At 35.4% G+C, this 9,037-nt stretch overlaps 1 pseudogene; it reads left to right on the top strand.

Annotated features, from left to right (window-relative positions):
• Positions 1-3,005: 3,005 nt before the first annotated feature.
• LOC132064485 (F-box/LRR-repeat protein At3g03360-like) lies at positions 3,006-8,239 on the top strand (annotated as a pseudogene).
• The last annotated feature ends 798 nt before the right edge of the window (positions 8,240-9,037 follow it).

Here is a 9,037-nt window from a genome sequence, read left to right as displayed (position 1 = left end):
TATCCATAATCGTTATCGTATTCCTAATCTTCCATTACGGTTATTAGGAACCCCGACTTAATCCATGAATCATGAATTAGTCCTCACGTGTTCTTATCATGTTTTATGATTTTATGTAGCAAGTTACAAGCATGTTTTCAAGTCAAATTATATATCTATATATTTATGGACTATTGTTTCTACTCACGAATCAAGAACATGTTTGCAAGATTATGACAAGTTATTTCGTGAAATCATGATTACAAGTTATTTACAAGTTATTTCACGAAACTCATGGGCTTCTTAGCCAACTATATCATGTTCATGTTTTTGGGATTGTAGTTAACCGAGAAGGCTCGGATAGCCGAAACTACGTTGCCAAGTAGGATAAGGGTTGTCAAGTAGGCAACACTTCATTATGCGGTTGGATCCTTACATGCTATTATTACTTAAATCTCATATCCCCCGGCAAGTGTGAGTGTTCTCCGGTAGGCGCAAGTACGGATCATGTTGTCGGTTACACTATAGCATTCCCCGTATTACAAGAAGTTTTATATACATGTATTTTCATTGAATTCTTGTTTTCGACTTTACTCACGTTCGTGCTCATGTTAAGTCCCATTCGGTTTACGTTCATGTTCTATACCTATGTATGCCATGTTAACCCCATTTCGGCAAAGAGTTGTACGTACTAGTACTATTCATCATGTACTAACGTCCCTTTTGCCGGGGACTGCGCTTCACGGGTGCGGATACCGATTTTCGAGCATACGCACAACGTAGTAGGATCACCTCGGTATCGACTTATTGGTGAGCCCACTCCTCTCGGGGGTTCGACATGGAGTTTATATTTAGTATGTAGATTATGGTAGTCCGGGGCCATGTCCTGGTAGTCGATATTCGAACATGTTTTAGAGGTTTCATGAACGAGATATTAGTTCAGAGTCGATTCTATGCTTTCATGTTTGCAGACTATTATGTTTCATGAATTTTCATGCTATGAGATAATTTCAAGACTTTATTCCGCAAATTATATTTTCATGATTTATTTAAATTGCGTCACATAGATATATTGTTTGATGCCCATGTTGACAAGCAAGCCATGAGGTTCGCTCGGACACGCGCAAAAAGCGAGCCGAGTGCGTGTTACGCCCGAGCCATGGTTCGGGCGTGACATTGACAATGGGTCTTTGCCTCTTCCGGTCTCCTTCCTTCTTCCCTTTGATTGTTTAAGCTCGCGAAGAGATCTCTCATGGTTCACCTCCGGCCGATCTTGTCGAGCACCTAAGGCGTGCCGTTTCTCGGTCATTCTTTGCGGTAAGCTTCGAATTTCCAAGAATCACTTGCCATCGTTCCCGTAGCCAAGAAAGTGCTTTGATACCACTGTTGCAGGACCAGAAATACAGGAAGAAAAGAGAAAATTACAGCTACAAGCTAAGGAAATTAGGGCAGCAAAATAGAGATACTTTTCATTGATAGTGAACAATAATCGATTACAGAGATATATCCTACTCTTTTAGGGCAAAATAGGAATTAGCTATGATTAAGGTATAATTACTACGTTTGGACTAAGGTAATAAAGCTAAACAACTATGGGGTCACATCTGTAAATACCCAAAGTTGTACTTAAAACCCAAATGGGACTTATTCGTATATAAAGGAACTTAAACTTATAACTATTACTCAGCTCTTAACAGTTATGTACCATCCCTAAAGCATGAAGTATATTTTCACTCAAGCATAGATATCTTCCCTCGTATCATGGAGCTTGTCCAATTAACAAAATTTCTATACACCAAATATGATCATATATCCCAACACAACTTGGAAGTTAAGCATGCTTGAGCGAAAGTAATATTATGATGGTCAATCCCATTCAAATAGAGCACACAGAGATTTAAGATTCATATAGTTGATTCTAACTAATATGTGATTGAGGTGTTAATTGAATCAAACACTAACCCTAAAACCAACCCAAAAGCAGTAACATATATCCTCCGCCAAATCAGCCACAAACAACAAACAAATGCGTGATATAGAAAAAAAAAAAAAAAAAAGTGGCATACTTTCACATCTTTATATATAGCTCCTCCTCAGAGTTGCAAACTTACATCAAGGGTGTCCATCGTAATGAACAATTTGTTTTCCACTAAAATATTTTACCGTGGTTTTCTTACTTATTTTTTGATGTTTTGTAAATAAGCAGAAAATATTATCTCAAAAACATTTGTATATAATCTTTTCAAACACCGTGTAGGGGTGGTGGGATGGGGGCTATGGACAGGGTGGGTTTGGGGATGGGGTGTTGTAGTGGGGAGGAGATAATTACCGTGGAATGTCATTTGTGAACTTGTTTTCCCTACTCTCACTACGTATTCATTGTCCTTATTTTCAAGGAACTTATTTCTAAGATAATGTATTTCAATAATTTTGACCAGCCAAACATACAAAAATGAAATATATTATCTACAAAATTTGGTCCTCCATACCAAATACACCCTAAGTATTGAAGGTTCTGGTAATGGTTAATGTTGAATAGGGTTGATCAACGTCAAGGTTAGGCATTCAACTGGCTTGCACTTAATTGCGATTTCAATACTCTTTGAGGTCATTGTTTCTATTTGTCTTTTGTTTGATAAGTTTTGTAAATATATAACCGGAAAATGACAAAGTAATGCACCTTTGTTCTTAATAACGTAATGAGAATGTAATGTTGGTAGTTATGTTGCTATTTTTTTTGCTGATAGGGCAAAACGTTTGTAGAACTTCGTGCTCTGCAAGATGCAATCTGCAAGATCACCCATGTATTGAGAATGGGGCTATGTCTGCTTCTGTGAAAGAATATTTATGGACTTGGACAGTGAAAGGCCTTAGAAAGGAAGCAAAGCAGTGGAACACAGTTCTAGCACGTGAGTTATGGATAATAATGAAAGAAAGAAGGTGTTTTCAAGGAAAAGCAGAAGCAACCCTCGACTGAAAATAAATGTTTGAATTTACTTGCTTTTTGATGTAAACTGAAGAGAATCATGGCTAGTGGAGACCGCCTCACTGATTTGCCAGAGTCGATTCCAATTCACATACTCTCTATGTTGCCCGATGGAAAACAAGTTGTGAGGACCAGTGTATTGTCTAAACGATGGATATTTCTTTGGAAGTCCGTTCCAGTATCACTCGATTTCGAGTTCTCCTACCTTAGAAACAAAAAAGGCCACTCTTGATTTCGTGGCTTCCACAAATAGAGAGCTTCATTATTGGAGGTCTTGCCAAAAAATCAGAAAATTCAGGGTATGTCTCTATTGGTACAAGAAGCGTTATGTTAAACATGTTGATTTATGGGTACATTTCGCAACTAAACTTGCTAATGTTGAACATTTTGATCTTGAAATTTACAGTGAGGAGGACTCATATGAGTTTCCTCAGTTTGGATTTAAGAATACCTCGTTCAGGAATTTGGGTTCACGCAACATCGAACTGAACCCTTCTGGTAGTTTTAACTAGACTAGTCTAGTTTCTCTTGATATTGGTGACGTGAAATTGACAGAGGGTTTTATGGAAAAGGTATGATTAGGTTGCCTGAACTTGGAGTGCTTGGAACTAGATAAAGTTGGCGGCATTCGTCGTTTAGAAATTAACTCTGTGAAGCTGAGAAAATTGATCATAACAAACTACCAATCAGAAGTTGCTGAAGAAAGTATCTATTGGCTCGAAATATTTGCTTCGTATATTCGACATTTGAAACTTTTGGGGTTGTGTGATGAGATACGCTTTCAGCTGAGAAATGTGGCTTCACTTGCTCGGTCCTTTCTTTCGATGTTGAGTTTTATGAACTTGACTATGGAAAAGACAAATTGGAGAAGGAGTGTAGATATTTCCAGGAGTTTCTTCACAGTGTTGCCCATGCCAAGAATCTTGAATTGGGTCCCTGGTGCATCGAGGTTTATTCATATTCTTTTTCCGATCTGGTACTTCTGTTTGCTACTAAATTCATTAGTTTAATAACATTAACAGTGCCAGTATTTGGGATAATCCAATAACCAAGTTGGTAAGTATAAATAGTTACATTCTTATGCTCAATCAAGTTAGACAGTGACAGGTGATTCAAACAAGACCGTTTTGACAAACTTTTGGATGATGAACACTGAGAATAAACAGTTTGCAATGGACAGAACAACATGCAAAATTTTAAGTCTTGTGAATGGGTTTTTTTGGAGCGTTCAAAAGCCCATCTTTGGATTTCCAAACCAACCTTGAAAACTTTTATGTGCAAAACGCAATCGCATAGTCCATGTTGTCTTTACGAATTATTCAACAATTTGCTTGTCATTTGTTAACTATGTAGCATTTCCTTGTTTTGACATATTCTGGTTTTTCTATTTGGTTTATAAGGGTCTGTCACTACAGAGTTCATCGGACTTAACACAGCCGTAGAAGCATTGGACTTCCCTGGAATTTTAGAAGCATTGGACTTCCCTGGAATTTGTAACTTTCTACAGAGTTCATCGGATCTTGAGACATTGGTCATTGACTGGTTCCAGCACGATTCAAGAGTATGTTTCCTTTATGCCTCCATTTCTGTTACTTCATGTCATAAATATCAAACTATTAGTGGAAGAAGAAGATGATATGTATCCGCATATTTTCGATCTTAAGTACTTAGAAAAAAAAATTATTTCTTTTTTAAATTTAAACCACCTGGTATATTTCTCTGCCTTACATCTTTAAAAACGGTATGAACTGAAACGATTCAATCCTCAAGTAAAGAGAAGATTGAGAAGGTTCAATCCGTGACAAAAGCATAGGAGATGAGCCTCTAATGTGTGGGTAAAAAGCATGTTTCTGTATAGGAGAACTCCTATTTACAATGTGAAACATAACTAGCCTAAGCACTTGACGTGCTTAACAACAATAGCTTCTAATTTGAGGAGACTTGCTCCCCTCTAATTGTTTCCTAAGAAGTAAGAAAAAGGAAAAAGTGAGAGGGTATATATTCTCAAGTGACATGCGAGCTCACGACAAGATCTAGCAGGGAAGCTCATTATCGGAGGTAAGCTTTGGGCTTTGTTTCGAATTCTGAATGAAGGTAGCTGCCACTTGTCTACCCTTAAGTACAGTCTAGCTTCTCTTGATAGTGAATTAAAGCTTCAAGCGTTCATCTCTGCATTAATGAACAGCCATACCAAGTTTCTCTGTAAATGGCTTCTTTACCTTGAATCAACTCTTTAATCTCTTAAACAATAGGTTCATATTGTCAAGAACGTTTTGTAACTTCTTTGCGAGTATTCACAATAAGTGAAGAGTCTCCTTCCACCCAAAATCTTTCTAATACCGTGTTCAAGACACGGTTTAAGCCCATAAGAAAGAACAAATGCTTCAGCCGTATTTTTTGTTCCATGGCCTAGTGGGACTGCATATGCCATAATAATACTATCACCAGAAGAGTTCCTTACTATGCCACCTGCTTTACATTGTCCTTGTCTGCAACTGCCGTCCTTTGTTAGTTTTACCCATTCTAGATCATGTTTGCACCATTTTAATATAGCGCTTGTCTATCGAGGTGAGTATTTCTAAATGCGTTTAGTAGTTGCTCCAGGGAATGTGGTGTTCAAATTCTTGAAATTTTACTTGAATGCTGGTTTGCAAGGATTTCAGAATCTGCATTTAGTCTTGAAAGTTGATGGTTTCTATCTTTGCTAAATCTTTGCAGCAATGTGTTTATTATTCAGTTTATATGTAAGATGTCTATAGGAACTCGTTTGTTCTCTCAATTTATTTTCCTCCAGAAAATTGTTCAGCTTGAGTTGTTGACAGAAACTTCATGTTGTCCTATCAAAATTGATTGTATGAGTTTCATGTGGTATATTTGGGTTGAAATAAATAAAAGATGTGTCAGAGAGGTGTAGGGAAGGCAGTTGGGTAGGTGCACAACTTTTTGGCTTTCTTGATACTATGAGCTTAACGATGTGATGGAGCAGTTGTAACATCTTTTTGTATCTTTGCAGTACGTTCTTGGTACTAGCCTTGATGAAAAACTTTATCTTGATTATAAAATAAATTGATTCTATCAGTAAGCCAGTTTTCCAGTCTAACTTTTTTTGTAGTTGTAGGAAAACTATGTTTAACAAGGAGATAAAGGATCAGCTTAAATGAAGCTTCGAAACATTTTTTTTGTTGTTTGCATGTACTACTTTGTAACATTTGCTTAGCACTTGACATGTTCCTTGAATCTAAAAATTCATTTCCTTTTAAATTTTATCCACAATTAACTCCTTGGTTTTCTACCTGAAGGAGAATAACTGGATAATACAACGAATTTTTCCTGTAGAACCGGCTGTTAAGTTACACAAATGAGGATGAACAGAGCAGGAGGTTTGAGACACATAATTTTGATTAGGGGTGTACAAACCAAACCGACAAATCGCACCAAACCGATAAACCACTAAATGCGAAAAAACTCTATTGCCATTTCGTAAAATATTTGAATGTTTGGTGTTGGAAAAAAATTGCCGACCATAATTTGGTTTGGTTTGATTTTAGCTGAAAAAAATCGAACAAGCTTTCCGACCCGACATTACGTGTATTCGATTTTAAAAATATTTTATACATAAGAATATTTATTTGTAATGATTTGTAAATATTTCTTAAATTTTTTCATAGCTTTTTGTCTTTTATCATATTATTTTAAGCTTGAACTTAGAATTTGAATGTAGTTTTATATCTCATAGATGTTAATAATCAAATAAAGTCCAAATCAAAACCAACTCAACACTAATGCTAACAAAGGATCTAACACTAGGAATAACAGTAATGTTAAATATCTATTCTTTAGTTTTGCATAATTGGTTTAGAGCGAAAAATATATATTTTTCTTTTGATGTAATTAATACTTATTAGTCGTACATGTATGTTTAGTATTTAGATTAAATTCATTTTCTTTATGGCTTATTAATTCGCTCGTAATACTTATTTAACCGATTTTATTGCTTTTTTTTGTTGAATATTTTAATGCTATGATAGATTTTACATCTCACATTTTGTGTTATTTTCTTAAGAAACACCTTAGTTATATAGTTGTATCTTACGGGGACTAAAGAAATATTTCTACCTCAAAAGTCATATGTTTTGTATGAAGATTTTTGAAAAAAAGAAAAAGTTCAGAATGTTGTTAATGTTAAAAACTTGACCTTTCAAAAACCCGAATTTTATTGGTTTGGTTTGGTTTAGAAAAATTGGTTTGGTTTGGTATTTGAAAAATCCGAACCAACCCGGTCCATGTACACCCCTAATTTTGATTACTCATTGCTACTTCTGAAGACCATCAAGATCACTAAATTTGATGGACCACTATATGGAAATAACTCTCTATTGCCATTTCTAAAATATTTGCTAAAGAATGCAACAGTGCTAGAAAAATTCATCATTGCTGCCAAATTCGAAGGATGTGATGTGCCTCGATATTATGTTGAAATGGCCCAGGAGTTCCACAGCTTTCCAAGATCCTCCACACACGTTTCAGTTGGCTTTTCTTATTGATAAGCTTTGGCCTCTATAGTTTGACTCCGTTGCAACTTACCTAACTATTGTTACTTTATGTCTAAGTAACAATATGTTTATTTTCTTATCGTCATGTAAGAGAGTTTAGATGTTTTGTTATTATTATTCATACTGTTGAGTTGATCGCCTTCTATTACAATGAAAATTTAAGGCTGAAAATCATTTTGCGAGAATAGTATTTCAAGATTCATTACATGTCCCAGAACTTGTTTCTTTTGGCCTTTGCTATTTTTAATTGTTGGAAAAAATATATATTTATGGACTTGGATAGTGAAATACCTTAGGAAGGAAGCAAAGCAGCGGAACCTAGTGCCAGCATGTATGTTATGGGTATTATAGAAAGAAAGAAATAGCATGTGTTTTGAAAGAAAGACAAAAGTCGCTCGTAACTGAAAAATAATAATCTGAATTTAGTTGCTTTTTGGTGTAAACTGAAAAGTCTATTGCTATGATAGATTTTACATTCAGGGGTAGCCTGAGTTGTACATATTTTTCTACTTACTGGAATGGTCTGTGCTCGGTCAGTTATACTCATTGTCTGCAATTTACGGGGAACACGGTTAGTCTTTTCTATCTCACAAGGTCGGTTTTTTTTGTTGCAAATTTCTTGAAAGACTATTAATCCTAGTTCAGAATGTTGTTAATGTTAATGCAACTTGACCTTTTTCACTAGGCATGAACAATTTCTCGGAGAGTTCTTTGTTTCAAGTTTAAAAAGCTCAAATATCATCAAACTATCGTAAAAAATGGGCTATCTATGCCACCGGTTAACGATTGGGCGTAAAAATGCCGCTATCATTACCATATTGGGTCAATATTCCATTGTTCACTAACGAAACCCTACAACTATCAAATTTTTTTAACAAAGTGATGTTATCTAAACCTGCATTACTTCCGAGACACTCATCTTTCTCACCTCTACGCAAGTGGTATATGTGAGCCAATTTTGTTAAGTTCGGTGGTAATTGAGCTTTTTCCTAAGCCACACCACGTCTGACTGCTACAACAACTCAAATTTCACCATGAAAAGACATAAATACTCTTAACACGTACTCATATGTACTTTCCATACCCAATTATACCTCATTATGTACTCTCTTCTAAACTTCTTTTTTTTTCTTAAACAAACTGTAGAATTAATTGTTCTTGTAACAGTTGTCTTCGCCCAAAGAAATATTCAACATTAAAATCATGAAAATCTTAGATAAGATCAATAACGTCTCAAGAGATGGATTAGCTATGTTATCTATTAAAAAGGAATCACTAGTTACTTTTCATCTAAAGAAGCTAGAAAAATAGACTTTAAATAGAAATTAAACATTTTTTTAAATAAAGTTCAAAGTCTCTTGTTGAATTTTAGTTTTAGACCCCAAATCCTGTTGAGTCTCTCCTGGTTTGACTAGGCTATTGAGAAATCAAAAGTGTTTTTTATAAGCACTTATTTGAGAAAGTTTAGATATTTGATCAAGCTTTAAGGAATAAAATAAGTACTTTTGAATGTCTGCAG

This window comes from Lycium ferocissimum, chromosome 1, assembly GCF_029784015.1.
Source record: "Lycium ferocissimum isolate CSIRO_LF1 chromosome 1, AGI_CSIRO_Lferr_CH_V1, whole genome shotgun sequence".
Classification (NCBI taxonomy): domain Eukaryota; kingdom Viridiplantae; phylum Streptophyta; class Magnoliopsida; order Solanales; family Solanaceae; genus Lycium; species Lycium ferocissimum.
This window is presented reverse-complemented; position numbering and strand designations above follow the sequence as displayed.